The sequence below is a fragment of the Hypanus sabinus genome, chromosome 13 (genome assembly GCF_030144855.1).
Source record: "Hypanus sabinus isolate sHypSab1 chromosome 13, sHypSab1.hap1, whole genome shotgun sequence".
In the NCBI taxonomy this organism is placed as follows: domain Eukaryota; kingdom Metazoa; phylum Chordata; class Chondrichthyes; order Myliobatiformes; family Dasyatidae; genus Hypanus; species Hypanus sabinus.
In genome coordinates, this window is record NC_082718.1 from 88,481,762 (window position 1) to 88,501,761 (window position 20,000).

A 20,000-nucleotide genomic window follows, 5' to 3' on the forward strand; every position below is an offset into this window, starting at 1 on the left:
TTTTTTCCGCCCAACCCTGCTGAGGGTTTCCAGCATTTACTAGTTTTATTTCAGATATCCAGCATCTGATGTGCTAGCTATCTCTCCATGCATCATTATTTTTCTTTGCCACTGGTGAAATAATTTCCAGAACAATGCAGTGAATCAATGAATTGTGAGCTATTTATGTGGCAAATTCACGTGAACACTGACATTTTAATATTCCATATCTGAGTCAGGAGAAACTTACTGTGCTACACAAACCTGTGTTAATGATTGAGGTGCTGATGCTTCTAGACTAGAACAGTTTTTGTAAGTTGCTGACAGGAAACAGGAAAGACTTAGCAGGTTTCAGTGATTATATTTTTGAAGGAGCTGGGAGGAGGAAGAACAGGGAAATCACCCAACTAACTTTTTACATTTTTTAGCCTCACTATTTTTGCTTTCCTTTTGCACTACATAATTAATTTAAACTTTTATATATTTCTTATTCTAATTCATATTACTTTTTATGCTTTACACTGTACTGCTGGCACAAAACAATATGCTTCACAGTATATCTAGAGATAGCACTGTAGCACAACACTCTACAATACCAGCGATCCGGGTTCAATTCCCGTCTCAGCCTGTAAGGAGTTTGTACGTTCTCACTGTGACAACATGGGTTTCCTCTGGGTGCTCTGGTTTCCTCCCACATTCTAAAGATGTACCGGTTGGTCGTCTAGATGGTCATTATAAATTGTCCTGTGACTGGTTAGGCTAGAATTAAATTGGGGGATTGCTGAGCAGTGTGGCTATTCCACTCTGCATCTGGGTAAATAAATATGCCAGTGATAATAACCTTGATTCTGATTCTTGGCTGCTTCTTTCCAGATTAGTAAAACTTCTAAGCATGTTGCAATTTGTTGGGCAAGGTAAGAAATTCAATCTTTAACATGACACAGAGATTTTTTTATCAAAGGCATTAATAATTACAGGCTTCTACATCAATATAATTTACCAAAAACGGGAAAGGAAATATTTCAATGATTTAATACAGTAGGTATCTGATAATAATGGAAAGGACATGGAAGGAAGCGTGGGAGGACAATATTTGGAGATGCCTTTGATACATTGTGTCTTTCTGCAGCGCGCTTCCTTTCTTGATAATATTCAGAGCTACATTTGATACATTGTGTCTTTAACTACAATGCTTTCTTTATTGATAACATTTGGAGAAACATTTGATACATCTCATTCACCACCACACTTCCTTTATTAAGTAATATTCAGAGATACATTTGATACATTGTGTCTTTAACCACCATACTTCCTTTATTGTCAAGGTTGTGACTTTTTGATAAAAATTTATTTGAATCTGTCAATTGCTTTTTTTGTCTTAAGGGAGTATTGACTTCTAATGTTAACAATTAAGGTATGGAGTGAGAAATTCTGTCTTATGGCATATACAGCGGATTCTGTTTAATTGTGTCATTAGTTAATCGGGAAAGCAGCTTATTTGGGACAACTCTTCAAGAACAAAAACTCATTGAGAAAATTTCCAGGATTCCCTTTGTTTATTTTTGGGACATTATGCTGCTTAATTGGGACAGGAAACTGTTGCTGAAAAGGTTCTAATGAGTGCCCATCATGCATTTATGTGGCTGTTAGAGCGAACAGTTTTTAAATAACATCAGTTACATGTGTTTGTGTTAAAAAAAAATGTGATTTTTTTTTCACTGATAGTTGGTGAGACATCAGTAATAAGACAATTCAGAACCGTTTTGCTCACTGCGGTTTCAAGCATTCGGGCTTGGAGATGCCAGAAATAGCCAGGAGTGAAAATGAAATGAGTTCACTGCTTCAACAATTTAGGAACCACAAAGAATTTTCAGGTATTGACAATCAACTTGAAAGTTACGATGAAAATGAAGATTTGGAAGATATGAGCTTTGTATGAAGGCATTCCACTATCTGCACTAGGTGCCAGATATTATCCATTACATACACTGGATGAATTCCTTTGTTGATAGCTATTAGAAACTAATACACAGTTTTATAGTACTGTAGTACTATTGGTAGTTTTCTCATTTGTTCTGTATTTCATGTAATAGTTTGTTAATCGGTTTGTATTTTTGATACTTTTTAACTATGTCCATGCAACTTTGGCTAATTGGGGCAGTTGCTTAATTGGGCCAAAATGTACTGTTCTCGAGGTGTCCCAATTAACCAGAATCCACTGTATTTGTAACTGAATTATACCTAAAGTTATAAGTAATCAGCTGCTGCATGTGTCTGTGGATATGACCCTGGTGCCCATGTGTACAACGCACAGTACCCTTGCAGTGAAGTCACACAGTGCACAATACAACTACAATTCTCCTTTACACTTGTGCACTGCAGATGACCTAAATAATCTTGACTGTGCAACATTCTTTTGAGCTTTTGGGATGCACGGACAATGTGAGCACTTCTCACCAAAGCAGTGGCTTTCATGAAGATTAGGCAACAGGACAATAGAACAGCCATTGCCTACTCCACTCCAGTGGTTTCTGAGGGGCCATTTTTGCTGGAGGGATCTGATCTAAGTGTTTCAGGTTCAAGTTTAACTGTTATTCGACCCACAGAAAAGAGAGCACTGATAAGGGGCAACCCTGCATGGGAGTCATCAAATTTTCCTGCTCAAGACTTCTACAATTGAAATCCACAGTGACAGCCATGGGTACTTCACTAAACAACATCCTTTAAGACATTGAGCTCATCTGCAGGGTTGATTGAAATGCTGAAGCTTTAGACCCTTAGTCCCAACTATCCTGCTGGCAAATGTGAACTCTCTGAAGTCTAAAATCAAGGTGCAACATTACTGTATCAGAGGGGCATCAGGAACTGCTGTATACTTTGCTTCAAGAAAACATGGCTATGCCCTGCCTAGTTGAATGCAGCGCTGCAGCTCGATGGCTTCATCATTCTCCGCAAAGGCAGTGCTCAGTGTTTTAAAGGCAGAGCAGGTGGAGTGTGCTCTATAATAAACTCATGATAGTGTACAGACGTAGCAGTTCAGTCTCAGTACTGCTCACCTAACCTGGAACCTCTGGTAGTCAATGGTCATCTATTTTATCTGCCGAGGGAGTTTTCCCCCCATTACCCTGGTAACAGTGTACATTCTGCCTCAGGCCAATGTCACGCAGGACCTGGAGGAGCTGAGCTCTGTAATCGGCAGGCACGGAACAGCGCACTCTTATGCTTTCCTCATCATTGTGCAGGATTTCAACCAGGCCAGCTTGAGTTAGTCACTGAACAACTACCACCAACATATCACCTGTGGAATCAGAGGAGCCAACTCACTTGACCACTGTTACACCACCATCAAGAATGCTCACCGTGCCAAACCGCACCCACGTGCTGGAATATCCGATCATCTAGTTATACTTCTACTCCTGGTGCATAGGCAGAGGTTAAAGACCAGAGCACCAGTGGTGAATCCCAAGAAGGTACTGTATGGTCACGAGATGCAGAGGAGCACCTACAGGACTGCTTTGAGTTGGTGCACTGGACAACATTCAGGCGTTCATCTTTGAATCAAAATGAATATGTCACAGTTGTCACTGACTTCATCATGATCTGTGTGGATGAGTGTGTACCTAAGAACATACCAGACATGCCCAAACCAAAAATGGTGGATGAGCCAGGAGATTCATAGCCCGCTGAGGGCCAGATCTGTGGCGTTCAAGACCAGTGATCCAGATCTATACAAGAAGTCCAACGACCATCTACTGAAGGCCATTTTGAGAGCAAAAAACCAATTTTGATTGAGATTAGAGACAAAATCAGATGCACATCGGCTCTGGTAGGGTTTGCAGGCCAGTACTGCCTGCAAGATGAAACCTTACATCATGAATGACTGTGATGCTTCACTCTTGGATGAGCTTAATGCCTCTTATTCACACTTTGACAGGGAGAACAGAACCACACCTATGCGAATCCCTGCAGCATCCAGTGACCCTATGATATCCGTCTCAGAAGCCAACATCAGCATGTCTTTCATCTGCAAGGTGTCAGGCCCTGATGTTGCTCTTGGTAGGGCTTCGAAAGCCTGCCCCAACTACCTTGTGGGAGTGCTCCAGGACATCTTCACTCTCTCACTGCTGCAGTCGGAGGGGCCCATCTGTTTCAAAAGGGTGCCCAAGAAGAGAAGGGTGAGCTGCCTCAACAACTGTTACCCAGTGGCATTCACATCTACTGAGATGACATCCTTTGAAAGGTTGGTCATGGCCAGAATCAACTCCTGCCTAATCAAGAACCTGGAGCCATTACAATCTACCTATTGCTGCAATACGTGTACAGTGGATGCAATCTCACTGTCTCTCCACTCAGCCTTGAATCGTCTGGACAATAGTAACACCTACGTCAGGCTTCTGTTCATTGACTACAGCTTATCGTTCAGCACAATCATACCCTTGGTTCCAATCAACAAGCTCCAAAACCTGGGCCTCTGTACCTCCCTCTGCAACTGGATCTTGACTTTCTCACTGGGAGACCACAGTCTGTGCGGATTGAAAATAACATCTCCTCCTCACTGGTGCACCTCAGTAAGTGCCCACTACTCTATTCTCTCTACACCTCAACTCTGTGGCTAGGCACAGCTCAAATGGCATCTATCATTTGACTGTTGCTGGCAAAAATTTAGATAGTGACGAGGAGGGGTTCTGGAGCTAGGTCAGCTGGTCGAGTGGTGTCACAACAACAACCTTGCTCTCAACATCAGTAAGACCAGGGAATTGATTGTAGACTTCAGGAAGGGGAAGTCGAGGGAACACACACCAGTCCTCATTGAGGGATCAGAAGTGGAAAGGGTGAGCAGCTTTAAGGTCCTGGACATCAGCATCTTTGAAGGTCCATTCTAGACCCAACATATTGACTCAATTATGAAGAAAGCATTAGAAGTTTGAGCAGATTTGTGCAAAACCAACAGACACACACAGCACAAAGCACACATAATTATGATACATCACACAAAAAATAACATAGCTCAAGGCCCCAAGTGTCATGTTCTGTAGGTAGACGGTGAATGGTGATATTGTCCTGGAACCACGTTTCTGCAACAAGAAGTACACAGCAGTTCCTTATCAAGCGCTAGCGCAGCCATGAACAAATGCAATCTAACTCACTTTCCAACAAGAGAACATTGGAAGGCAGCACTGACAGGAACATCCAACCCAACATAGATACCCACTGTGCCACACCTCCTCTGGCATGACCTCAACCGGGCAACTGGAACAGGCAACCCGGTGGCATGAGGGCCCAGTCCACAGAACAACCAAGGCCATGCAGCCTCCCTGCCATCAGTCTCACCAAAGAACCAGTGAACCAGACGTGCACTCTCCTAAATTACCACTGTCCAACAGGGTCTTGCAGTCTCAAGAAAACATCCAAGACAACTATTTTAACCATTTGTTGGATCATGCTATGCTTCTGAAGCCCTCTGCCCTGGTTTGCTAAAGCAACCACACAATAAGTACACAACAAGTCCAGCTCCACCACTATCCAGCAACTTGCTAGTGGGGTAAATTTGCTGTACTTGAATTTCTTAATACTCAGCGATGTCATGCTATCATTAAAAACTACATCTTTGTTTGGACCCGGAGAGGCTGCTGCAACCCACCTTACTGGAAGGATGCCATTCAGTCCATTAACTCCTCCCTGTTGATGTCATTATAATCTCTGCACTATGCTTAGAAACTCATCTGCTCTAGCCTGATCACATATTTAACATTTCTCAGGTTCCCCAGCTCAGATGCGTACTGAGATCCCCCAACACCATCCAATTGCACATCCAACACACCAGCCAGGGATTATCTCCTACCCTCATGCTGCTCATTCCACAAACCCAGTCTGCTGTTATATCTAATCACTGAACTCAGCATCATCTTCATCATCATTATGTGCCTTATCGAATGATATAGGTGATCATGGTCTTATCCATGGCCATGATTGTTCTTGGAAAATTTTTCTACAGAAGTGGTTTGCCATTGTCTTCCTCTGGGCAGTGTCTTTACAAGACGGGTGACCCCAGCCATTAAGGTCAACTAGGGACAGCAGGGAAAATCTCTCATGAAAGAATCTAGAAAAATAAGAGGGGTATCACATTGATTATTGATTATTGAAAGGTCTAGATAGAGTGGATGTGCAGAGGATGTTTCCTATTGTGAGTCAGTCTAGGACCAGAGGGCTTTGCCTTGGAATAGAGGGATGTCCCTTTAGAGCAGAGATGAGGAGGCATTTCTTTAGCCAGAGGGTGGTGAATTGTGGAATTCATTGCCGCACACGGCTGCGAAGCCAAGTCATTGGGTTTATTTGAAGCCAGGGGTGATAGGTTCTTAATTAGTAAAGGTGTTAAAGATTACAAGGAGAAGGTGGGAGAATAATAAATTGGCCATGATGGAATGGTGGAGCAAACTCGATGGACTGAATGGCCTAATTCTGTTCCTATGTCTTATGGTCTTTTAGGAACCAGAATGTTTAGGTGAGGTCCTAAATGGATGCTTTTCATCAATATTCTCAAAGGAAACAGTCTTTTCCACTGATAAGGCAGGTGTAAAAGAAGGGAAGTAATGTTGGAAAAGCTTGTTCATTTATTTTATACTTATATAAAATAATTAAGATATAATAAATAATATATAAAATAAATATTACATATGTATTAATAAATGAGTATAAGTATTTATAAGTATTAGTAAGTATTAATATATTATATACAATATAATCAATAAAATGTAAAATAATTATATCCTGTGATACGCTGTACTTGAAGAATTGAAAGCTAATAATGTAAATATCTATAATGATCAAAATAATCCATGAAGTTCAATGCATTCCAAGTAGAATTAAAATTCCATTTTTATAGAAAAATTGGAAAATGCATGTCATCCCCACAGTTAACAGACTTCTCATAAAATTACAGTAATCCCCAGCTTTGCAACTAGTGAATACTGTTAATCACAGGCAGAGTAAGCCGTCTCCCAAGTTTCATTAAATGTGTCTACCACTTTATGAGCAAGGGCACCTCACCCAGAGCAGGCAGTCCTGTATGAGAAGCGACTGTCCTGCTTCAGAGACTGAAAATAACTTTAAGCATGTCCGAGGAAGAAATTATTTCTATTGGATTTGAAATGAGGCTGTTTCTATCAATCCTATCTAACTTTGATTAGTATCTGCAGATATATACTGAAAATCAACAGCTGTCAGTTTACTACACAGTCAAGTTAAAAATGGTTTACACTCAATCTCAGCTGTGAATCATTCTCAATATTCTCGGAACAGTGGCTTTCAACACTAATTAGTGATCACTGGAGCAGGAACTGTAAATGAGTTACATGTGCCACTGCAGAACCATTTAGTTGAGGGCAAAATGTAATTGAATATACTCACTGAGGTGAGAAGGTAAAATGGGGAAAAAAATCTTTGAATGGTGAGAAACTGGTGGCTTTATTATTTCATTCAAACTTAGAAATTCAAACTGTGAACTGGTCAACTACGGCGCAAAGTGCTGCAACAAGAGAAAAAACAGGGAGCACTCGGGGGGGGGGCGGGTTAAGCCTGGAAAGAGGGCAGAATCAGACGAGCTGGGACTGTCTTGTTCATGGGTGCGTGATGCTGCGCTTTGAAGGGAGAAGATGAACTGACATCTGTGGCGTGTAATCAGTCCAACGAAGGAGTACTGACAAGGGTCAGCAGTTGCGTTCTCCGTTCATCCGTGTGCCCGTAATGATTTGCAATTAACAAGGCAATACTCTAATTAAAAAAAAAACAAATAGGCGGGCTTCTCCAGAGCTGCCCCTCTTCACTCATCACTGGAAATATATACTTTTCTGTAAAATGTATAAATACTAAAATACAAAGTCATTGCAAACCTACATGCTGTTTACATCTCGTAACAGAGCTAAGCGAGCTACGTGACGATGTGGTTTACAAACATAGAAACATAGAAAACCTACAGCGCAATACAGGCCCTTCGGCCCACAATGCTGTGCCGAAACGTTAATATATTCTGCAGCCACTCACACAAAATGCCGGAGGAACTCGACAAGTCAGGCAGCATCTACGGTGGGAGGTGAACAGACGACGGTGCGAGTCGGGATCCTTCAAGTCCTGATGAAACATTAACTGTTTGTTCTCCATGGACGCTGCCTGACCTCCTGAGTTTCTCCAACGCTTTGTGTGTTGCTCAAGATTTCCAGCACCACTTGCATTTTCGATTATGTACTGTCTCTTAATCTATATATTCATGGCCCTAGTAGGGCATAAAAACTGCCGTCAGATCCTTTCCAAATGTTTTTTTTATTGAACTGACTAATTTAGATATTACTAATCTAAAGAAGTTTCCTATTCCTTCAAGTGTGAATCAGCAGGGCGTGATTGAGGAGTTCAAGTGGGCCACGGAAGGTGCGCCAGGACCAGGAGTGCTTCTATGGAGTGTGTGATGCTGCTGCCTGTGTATATGACAGTAAACTTGACCTTGCCTTTGAACTAAGCACGGAAGGCAGAGTAGTAATAGGGACGCACAATAGAGTAGGGTGCCTGGAAGTAGAATGCAAAATGTGCAGAGGTGCACCAGGGTGGGCCAAAAGTGAGAGAATTGGCTTGAAGGCGTTGCGGAGTGAGAACTCTGAGGGAGCAGAGGCGGCAGGTGGAAGGATGACCCGGAGCGGATCGGCAGACGGAGTGCAGACCGGGCAGACCAGAAGGGGTGAACAGTGAAAGGCCCGGTGGAATGTGGAGGGTGAACCAGGGGCAGGAATGGACAGAGTGAAGTGAAAGGGCAGCTTACCATAAGACTTTAAGATACAGGAGCAGAATTAGGCTGTTCGGCCCATCGAGTCTGTTCTGCCATCCAATTATGGTTGATTTATTTTCCCTTTTAACCCCATCCTCTTGTCTTATCCCCATAATCTTTGATGCCCTTACTAATTAAATACCTCTATTTTAAAAACACCCAGTGACTTCACCTCCACTACCATCTGTGGCAAATTCCACAGATTCACCACACTCTGGCTGAAGAAAATCCTCCGTCATCTACTCTAAAGTGATGTCCAACAATTCTGAGGCTGTGTGCTCTGGTCCTAGGCTCTTCCACTATCGGAATCATCCTCTCCACATCCGCTCTATCCAGGCCTTTCGATATTCGGTAGATTCCATTCATTTTTGTAAACTCCAGTGAGTACAGGCCCAGAGCCATCAAACGCTCCTCACACGTTAACTCTTTCATACCCAAGATAATTCTTGTATGTCTTATTACTTTGAATTAATTCAATGGATTGATGCTGAAGCTCTGAAGTTAACGATATACATTGAGCGCAGAAATATTTTAGATTGGGTATATTATTACAGTGCAGTTTTAGAGATGAGTAACTCAAGGATGATAGAAGTTTATCAAAATGGGAATAGTGCTGGAGAAACGGCTTCATTTACTTTTAATTGTAAATTTGCCACATTAATGAAAGACAATGACAGAATGAATGGGGATGTAGATTATAATCCCCACTCATAGATTAATAGGTTAATCTGATTTTGCTGTTTTAGGTTCACCTTTCTTCTTTAAGCTTTCCTCCACCAGGTCAGGTACAGATATTACCCCTCAACCATCAGGTTCTTGAACCAAAGGGGATAACTTCACTCAACTTCACTTGAACCATCATTGAAATGTCCCCACAGCCAATGGACTCACTTTCAAGGACTCTTCACCTCATGTTCTTGATATTTATTTATTTATTATTTATTCATTGTTATTTCTTCCTTTTGTATTTTCACAGTCTGTTGTCTCCTGCACACTGTTTGAACACCCATGTCGGGTGGTCTTTCATTGATTCTGGTATTGTTATTATTCTAAGGATTTGCTGGGTTTGCACACAAAACAATAAATCTCAGAGTTGTTCATGGTGACATAAATTTACTTTGAATTTTAAACCTCTGAACTTTTCAAAGAATAGCAATATCCATTCCGCAGTAACAGAACTACTTTGGACAGAATTACAGTATTTTACCATTTTAGCGTGTCTATTATTAAAAGATTGGCAGATAGTGTTTTGTCATTGTACAGGGAATAGCATGTTTATTAGGTTGTAAATTAATTTTTAAAACTTTATAAATTGTAGAGAAAATAGACTTCCAAAAATTTTTCAGTACAGAACACAACCAAAACATATGTGTCAATGTGGCTGTCTCGGTTTTACATCTGTCACACTGACTATCAACATTAGGAAGCATTTTAGACAGTCTCTCCTTTGTCAAATAGTAACGATGAACAATTTTAAATTGAATTAAAGAGTGATTGGCACAAATCGAAGAAGAGTTTACCAACTTCAAAATACGCAACCAATCTTCTGTTATAAACTACAATGTAGAATTAGCTGTTGAGTGTGGCCTTATCTACTTGAGATTAGCTTATATACACAGACTGGTTGTACGAACATAAAGTGACATTAGGTGCTGGAGCATCTGAACGTTAGGTGACTCTGACAGGAGGTGATCAGGTCACAACGCGACTCTTGGCAAGAGGAACTCTTCTTGGCTTATGAAACCTTGGGCGGTGGGGTGGGGTGGGGTGGAGCAATTGATCAGCCTGACGGCCTGGGGGAAGTAACTGTTTCTGTGTCTGGTAGTCCTGGTGTGGATGCTACGTAGCCTCCTTCCTGAGGGGTGTGGGACAACCAGTCCATGAGTAGGGTAGGTGGGATCTTTAATGATATTGCTGGCCTTTTTCCAGCACCTTTCTGTATATATGTCCCTGATGGTGGGTAGGATGGTGCCAGGGATGCACTGGGCAGTTTTAACTACTCGTTGTAGACCCTTCCTGACCGCCACAGTGTTGCTTCCACACCACACAGAGATGCAGCATGTTAGGACGGTTTCAGCTGCACATTTGTAGAAGGTCGCCAGTATCGATATGCATAGTCCAGCTCTCTTCAGCCTCCTCAGAAAGCAGAGGCAACAGTGAGCTTTCCTGACTGCAGAGGGTGTGTTCTAGGGCCACGAGAGGTTGTGTGAGGTACGCAATCCCAGGAGTTTGAAACTGCTCGCAGTTTCCATTGCTGCACTTGTGGAAAATTGTCCTAAATAGCAACAAGCATTTACACAGGACACAAGAGAGAGTGCAGATGCTGGAAATGTTGAGTAATGCACACAAAACGTTGGAGGAACTCAGCAAGTCAGGCAGCACCTATGATGGGATATAAACAGTAGCTATTTTGGCTGAGACCCTTCATCTGTACTGGAAAGTAAGGGGGGAAGAAGCCAGTGTCTATTTTCGTCAGCCTTCTTTTTGCCAATTTATGGCTTCTGCCCCCTTCCCTTTCACAGGTTCTACAAACATTTAAATGTAGACAGGACAGAGTAAAAGCTTTTCAAATAGTTCTAAGCATTAGTACAATTCAAGATTACCTATTATACTCTGAGCCAAATCACAGAGTTATACTGATCACAAATCATCTTTACAAGTTATGAGAACGTGTGGTATTTTTGGAAAGAAGAATACCATACAGCATAGCAGGAACAACTACAACTCACCTATTGAAACTATCATCCACTGAGTCCAGGAGCTTTTCACTGAGCTTCTGCCCTTGTCTTGAATCTGATTCCACTGTTTTTTCAAGTGTTCCACTTTGGATCATAACTGCTCATATAGAGTTATTCTCCTTGTCTTCTCAATGAGGCTCTCCGCAAATTTATTTGGACCTGTGTCCTATGATTACTAATCTACCTACAAGGGTCCCGAAGAAGGGTCTCAGCCCAAAATGTCAACTGTTTATTCATTTCCATAGATGCTTCCTGACCCGCTGAATTCCTCCAGAGTTTTCTGTGTGTTAGAAGTGAATATATCTGATTTGTGAGTTCCTTAAACTCTATTTCAATTCAGTAATAAGACCATAAAACTATCTGAATTATGCCATTCAGTGCATCAAGTCTGCTCTGATGGTCTGTCTTAGGATAATCTAGAATGTAGAGGTTTAAGGCTGTGTTTAAGAGTGTTGGGAGGGAGGCATTCAGCCTTTAGACTTTTCATAAGTTTATTAGTAAATTTATCACCGGAAGGCAGACATTATTATCTTAGGAGAGCTTCCCATTATTTAAGTCAGCTTAATTAATGCTACCAAATGGTTTAATTTAATATCAGAGAATGAATAAAGTATACAACCCGAAATTCTTATGCTTCACAGGCATCCTCGAAACAAGAAACAGGAATGATCGAAGCATCCGAACTCTGAAACCCATCTTCCCCACATTCTGCAACAGCAGAAGCATCAACCCTCCCCCCACTTGTGCCAGCAGAAACACTGAACTCCCACCCACTCCCCCTCCCCACCATGCAAGCAGTAGCAAAAGCCACCAAGGGACTTTGATCCAGAGCCCATCGTAAACCACAGTCCAGAACCCAGCACGCTGGTGTCTCAGACAGGCTCTCTCTCCCCCTCCTTTGAAGATTGAGGAATATGGGACAAAAAACAGGTAAATTGTCACAGATTAGTCAAAATCTAACCGAACGGCATATCTTGGTCAGGGGGATCCAAACTCACTAAAAGGAGGATACAACAGTACATCAAATAGAATTTCCATACGTAGTGATAATTAGATTCAAGTCCTTCACATCACCATTGTCCTCATTTGCTTCTCTCCCTGATTACCCATCACTTTTGACTGATTAACATGCTGCTCCCAAGGTGCTCTTGTAGCAGAGTATCTGGAGGATTGCTTTTCCATCTGCAAGTCTTTGTCTCTCTGCTGGCCGTGGGGAGTTGTGTCATCACACTTGAAGTAAACTGCAGCCTAGAAGCTGTGCCACGTCAGGAGAGGCATGTGGAAACAGCCCCTGGGCCATTTTCGTGAGGGCACCAGCTGCAGTGAAACCTGGTTTTGTGCCTTTCGTAAAACTCTGAGCCAGCAAACACACTGAACCCTTCCTCTCCCCAACCTCCCCCCCCCCACCATCATACAACCGATAGCAAAATCCCCCAAAGAGACCTTGATCTGCAACCCATCAAAAGCTACAGTCCACAACTCAGTACTTTGGCATCTCAGACTGGCTTCAAGTCTTTCTTAAAACTCGTTCTGAAGCTATTTGCTAGCTTTTTGCTGTTTACACAATTTGTTGTTTTTTTCTCCCTCTCTGTGCACTGGGTATTTGATGGGGGTTTTTTTTTGGTGGGTTCCTTTGAGGTTTCTTTGTTTTGTGGCTGCCTGCAAGGAGACGAATCTTAGGGTTGTATTGCGTACGCTGGATGTGCTTTGATAGTAAACGTTGCTTGAACTTTGTGGTATCTGGTGTAAGATTCATGGTGTTTGTGGTGGAACAGGGCTATGTGGTTGAACTTGAACAAAGATCTTTTATCCTGTTGGATTGGGGTGAAGAATTGTTGTGTTTCTTGTCATTTAACTTCAGGATCCAACAATCCTCTGTGAGTGAAGGACATCAGTCCGGCCGCAGATTGCGGGAGCTGGTTGTTGAGGGACCCAGAGTCAGGTAGGTCCTGGGATATTTTTGAGGACATAGATTATGTTGAGTGGCGGGGTGGAGATTCATCTCTATCAAAGGAGATATAAGGCACTTCTTCCCTCTGCCAGCATGCAAGTCTCTCTTGGGCAAGGTGGAGCACCAGTTTGGCCCATGGCTCAATGTGACCCTGATCAGGCGTTGGTGGATGGTCGTACGAGCAGCCGGTGCATTTCACAATTCCTGGTTGTGTGACCACTGATGCCAGGCAATTGACTGAAGAGTATTGATAATGCTGGGGTCACCCATCTTGTAAAGGCACTGTCCGGACGAAGGCAATGGCAAACCACTTCTGTAGAAAAATTTGACAGGAACAATCATGGTCAAGACCATGAATGCCCACGTCATACAACGTTTATGATGATGGGTCTTTATACTCTCAGCAGCCCCACCTTGTTGTTCCTATCATAGGCTTCTTTCTTTTGTTTTTATTCAGTCTTCAACATCCTGGCTTCTCTGTTCTTGTTAGCCTTGACTTTTACTCTTACAGGAACATGGCCTCAGTACCTCTTTGTGCAATTGGATCGTGGATTTCCTTATTTGCAGACCCCCCCCCCAGTCAGTTCAGATTGGCAACGACATCTCCTCCACAACCTCCATCAGCACAGGCGCACCACAAGGCTGCAGCACACAGGAGGGGGACTGAAAATTTGGCTGAGTGGTGCCATAACAACAGCCTCAGATACATTAGGGACATCTGGTAGAGGCAGGTGCATTAGGGACATTTAAGAGACTCTTAGATAGCCCCATGAATGGAAGAAAAATAGACATCTCTGTGGGGGGGAAGGGTTAGATTGGTCTTGGAGTGGTGCCCAGAGGTCTGGAATATTGGAATAAGATCACTATGGCAACTAGATGGTTTTAATTTCAACTAACTAAATTGAATAAGAGCTGACACCAACAATTATTCCACAATAAAAGAAACTTCAGATCACATTTCTTCCCCATCCTGACATTTGGTCCGAACAACAACTGAACTTCCTGACCATGTCTGCCTGCTTTTATGCATGGAGTTGCTGCCGCATGATTGGCTGATTAGATACCTGTAGTAATAAGCAGGTGTACAAGTACACCTTATCAAGTGGCCACTGAGTGCATATGAGCATTAAAAAAAAACTTGCCCAGGCTTGCGCCCTGGAAACTTTCCAAGGTGCAAATCCATGGTCTATCAAGACTAACGGACATGAGCATAAGTTACCCTGAACTCTTTCATTGTTGAGATACAGCACAGAATAGGCTGTTCTGGCCCTTTGAGCTGTGCCAACCAGAAATCCGCCAATAATCCTCCAGTTTGGTGGAGACAAATTTGCAATGACTAATTAACCTACCAACCGTTGGGTTCCTGGACCATGGGAGGAAACCGGAGCACCCGGAGGAAACCCACACGTTCACCTACGAGCTCCTTACGGACAGCAGCAGACAGTGTCAACTGGTACTGTAAAGCATTGTGTTCACCACTATATTACCATGCATTTGAGAATGCTGAAGTCACAGAAGTATCGTTCCTTGCTGAATTAAGTACTAATTTAATAATCATTCAACTACGTAAGCCCAATACGTGTATGAGCAGTTGGCCATAAAGATGTTGTACGAGCAGCAGAAAGAATGGAGCACTTTGCTGGCAGTATAGGACTTTCGTCAATGGTCAAAATGATCACTAAACAAACCAGAAAGTAACTCGTTTTTCTGCTGCTTCTGGACATATGCCCATTGTGTTACAAAAGTCCCTGTTGTCCACCACAGTGTTTGATGGATGGATGTGAAAGACTGGGGAGATTTGAGACTATTGTATTAATGCACAAAGCTCACGTTCATGCCAGTGTCTTTTTCAAAAAAGTCATATTATTTGTTTGCACATAGACTGCAGAAAAAAATCTAGGTCAACATAATTAGCTGCAACATTTGATCAGGCTGAGAATGATAAGCCAATGGTATTTACCATAAATGCTTTACAATTACATTTTCATCAGTATACGCTTTCCTTGATTTGTTCTAGTGGTTTGGCAGTGCTGACTGTTGTAACATGAACAAAGACTCTGGAGAGATACTGAATATTGAAGTGTTTTATTAACAAAAGTGAGCAGCAGGCAGCATAATGAGACTCTCTTGGAGGAAGAGGCCTCATGCCCTAGTATTACATGACATTTTATATGTTAAAGAGTGAAGGACATTTCTATAGTTACAACATATCTACAAACATACAATGCTTCCTTTGAATTACATATAATTTTTCTTTCTTCGCACCCAAAATGAACATTAATCAGTTTTGTCTGGTTTTCAGTTAACTAGTGTCCACAGCTTGAGGAAGCTACTGTCCAGGGCTGCATTTTAAATCTAATCTACATTCCACAGTCAGGTCTAAAGATTGGCTGATGAAGATAATATTTTGCTATATAACCTAAATTCAGAGTACACCCTAACACTGACCAAGCATATTAATGTTTGCCTTGAATTGTTCTGAGAACGCAGCGAAGATATTTCTCCTCCTGCATTGTTATATCTGGCCACCCGCAACCTGCATTGCTTGAGCTGAAATTTCCTCCCAGCTAATGTAATCAAGCAAGATTATTACCAATGTTGATGTCAGTCCTACTTACTTTCCACCCTCTTCATTGCTAACTCTCCATATATTCACATTCTTGATTTCATACATCTGACCACATGTTCACAGCGTCACCTTCCATTGTTGCCACCCCCACAAACCATCTGCTCTTTGAGACCTTCACCCATATCATCGTACCCAGGAGAGTTGACACTCCCTAGCCAGTCTCCCTTATGCTCGGAGTTTCACATATATCAATGCAAAAATATGAATAAAGAGCACAAGTAGGCCATTTGGCCCTCCTAGTCTGCTCTGCCTTTCATTAAGATTGTGGTCTTTTTTTGCTGTAACTCAACTTTATATTCCTGATTACCCTGCATAACTTCTCACCCCCATGTTTATCAAGTATCTATTATTCTAAGACCTACAATCCTCAAGAGGAAAATGATTCACTCTATCTCTATTTTCAGTGGTGACCCCTTATTATTTAATAGTGACCCTTAGATCTAGATTTTACAAAAGAAAACATCATCTCTGTATCCACTCTGTGGAGATTCTTACTACCTCTCAGAGTCTTATATAGTTTGATCAAATGCTCTCCCTCTTCTAAATCTGATGGACACATGTTTACTTTTTCTTACTTTTACATGCTAACTTTTTCTTATAAAGCAACCTAAAATTAGCCTACTAAATCTCTATTTCTAACATATACTTTATTGGGTACACCCGTACACCTGTTTGTTCACATAAACACTGTATCTAATCAGCCAATCATGTGGCAGCAACACAATGCATAATAGCATGCAGACACGGTTGGAAAGGTTTCAAATCAAATGTCAGAATGGGGGAACGAATGCAATCTAGGTGACTTTGACCATGGAATGATTGCTGGTGCCAGATGGGGTGGCTTGAGTATCTCATCAACCACTGATCTCCTGGGATGTTCAGCATAACAGTTACAATGGTGGTCTGCAAGTTGAACCTTCAGGTGAATGAGCTGCAGCACCAGAAGACCAGGAACGTTCAGAATTTCTCTTAGTGGTACCTCCTGTACTGAATAAAGTGGTCACTGACTGTACCTCCTTTAAATGAGGAGACCAGGACTGTAAACTGTTCTCTAGATGTGATCTCATCAATGCCCTTTATAAATTAAGCATTGTATTCAAATCTCCTGGTGCTAACTTATAACATTCTAACCGCTTTCTTAACAACACAGCATATTATCCTGTAAACTTGAAGCCTCCTGAAGCTCTGGAGTCATAGCTCCCAACAAGTTCTGTAAAAACGTTGTTACTGTGTTTATTGTTTTAAGCATACATTGTTGCTTCTGTCTGGAGTAACAAAATAGCAAAATCTGTTACATATATTCATGACCATTGATCAATTATTAACACATCAAGCGCATATTTTAAACACTGTGTATAGTACCTCACTGTTGATTTGGCGGTGCCTGTATTTGTTAAGAAAATTCTGACTTCCAAAAGAAAACAGTCCACTCCCACTCACAGCCACTGATCATATATTCCTGCAACAGACTCGGCAATTCAGTTTGATTGGAAAACCTAAAACAACCTAAGATAGATTGAACCGCTACCTTTTCCCCAGCATAGAAACAAGAGGGCATAATTTTAGCGTGGCCGTTGGAAAGTATAGGAGGCATGTCAGAAATAGTTTTTTTAAAATATACAGAGAGTGGGAAGTGCATTGCCAGAGGTGGCAGTTGAGGCAGATATATTCGGGAAATTTAAAAGATTCTTAGATAGTTCAGAGTTCAAAGAACATTTATGACCGAAGTATGTATACATTATACAACCCTGAGATTTGTCTCCTAACAGGCAACCACAAACAAAGAACCAATTTCAGAATCAGAATCAAGTGTAATATCACTGGCATATGTTGTGAGATTTGTTAACTTTGTGGCAGCAGTACAATGCAATACTTGATGATAGAGAGAAAGAAAGAAAACTATGAATTACAGTAAATACATATACATTAAATAGTTAAATTAAGTAAGTTGTGCAAAAGTAGAAATAAAAAAGTAGTGAGGTATTGTTCATGGGTTCCATGTCCATTCAGAAACCAATGGCAGAGGGGAAGAAGCTGTTCCTGAATCACTGAGTGTGTGCCTTCAGGCTCCTGTACCTCCTCCCTGATGGTAGCAATGAGAAGAGGGTATGACCAGGGCAGCGAAGGTCTTTAATGATGGATGCCGCCTTTCTGAGGCACCGCACCTTGAAGATGTCCTGAACACTACCGAGGCTAGTGCCTCTGTAAAAAAAAAGCCGTCAGTCACTCAATGTGCAGAGAGATGGAAAAACAAACCAATAATTCAGACATTCGGCCCATCTATCATTGCTGATTCATTATCCCTTTCAACTTCACTCCTGCCTCCTTCCTATAACCTTTGGCGAAAGGGGTGTTGGCGGTTTTGAAGGGTGCAAGGAACGAGCTTGTGAATCCTGTATCAAACCCAGGTGGAACATGGCGCAGGTTCTGCAAGTGAATTTTCCAGCTTAAGTCCTGGGGAATTCCAGCAAACTCCAGCACTAGAGTCCAGTAATGAGGTGAGCCAGAAAACCGGACATTTCTTCACTAATTTAATTTAACTGTTGGCAGTTCTATGCTGAAATCTTGGCATTTCCCAGCTTGGGGCAGGTACGTGGATCGGAAAGGTTCCGAGGGATATGGATCAAAAATAAGCAATGGGATGAGCCCAGGTAGGCACTTGGATTAGAATGAACAAGTGGGGCAAAAAAGTATCAGTCTGTGTGCTGTGTGATGATATGACTAAAACTGGGGCAAATTCTAAGTCAGGGTGCTGCATGACTAGGAGTAATTTACAATGGTTCTTTTTCTTCCTAAGTGTGTTGCCCTTCTAGTAAGTAAAGTTTCGGGGTTTGAGAAAGGAGTATGGCTGTGTGGCCACTGAGTAACTCTCTGCATGCATGGCATGATGGGAAAAGAGGCCACCTTCATGTGTGCACCTGGTGACTGTGAAATCAGACAACTGAACTAGGTGATTCTGAATCTGTGGTTATAAAGGTAACTACATTAGGGAGAGGTGAGAAGACAATGGGCTGAACCCTTGGACAGTGATTTTAGAACTATAATGTCATACCCCTGCCTAGATTGTATCAATGCTGAGGTTTCTTCAGAGAACTGCCAACATTTACCACGTCACTAATGTTGAAACAGTACAGAGAAACTTTACAAGGGCCGGAGGACCTGAGTTATAAGGAAAGGTTGAATAGGTTAGGACTTTGTTCCCTAGAATGTAGAAGATTGAGAGGAGATTTGATAGAGGTGTACAAAATTGTGAGGGGGTGTAGGCAGGATAAATGCAAGCAGGCTTTTTCCACTGAGGTTGGGTGGGACGACAACCAGAGGTCATGGGTTAAGGGTGAAAGGTGAAAAGTTTGAGGGGAACAGGAGGGGAAACTTCTTCACTCAGAGGGTGGTGAGAGTGTGGAATGAGCTGACAGTGCAAGTGGTGCATGGCAAACTCAATTTTACCATTTAAGAGCAGTTTGGATAGGTCCATGGATGGTAAGGGTATGGAGGGACGTGGTCCCCATGCAGGTCTGTGAAAGTAGGCGGCTTAAATGGTTTGGCATGGATGAGATGGGCTGTTTCTGTGCTGCTCTTTTCCATGACCATGAATGCAGCAAACTATTTCTTCTTCTTGTTATGGGGAACAGTGCAACCTAGACGACATGGTGTGTCTGCAGCTCAAGTTAATGGAAAGCAATCAGAAAGTGCAATCTAGCTTTTCTCCTTCCCTTCCAGCTCCCCCACCTCTTTATTCCTGTGTCTCTCCCCTTCCTTTCCAGTCCTAAAGAAGGGTCTTGACCTAAAACGTCGACTCATTTCCGTAGATGCTGCCTGACCTGCTGAGCACCTCCTGCGTTCTGAGAGTGTGACTCAGAAAACAGCCAAAGGGCCGTGGGCCATATGGGA

At 42.2% G+C, this 20,000-nt stretch overlaps 1 long non-coding RNA gene across 1 annotated transcript in view; it reads right to left on the minus strand.

Annotated features, from left to right (window-relative positions):
• The window catches only part of LOC132404084 (uncharacterized), a 22,162-nt gene that overhangs the window by 1,199 nt on the left and 963 nt on the right, over nucleotides 1-20,000 (minus strand). The window lies entirely within an intron of this gene.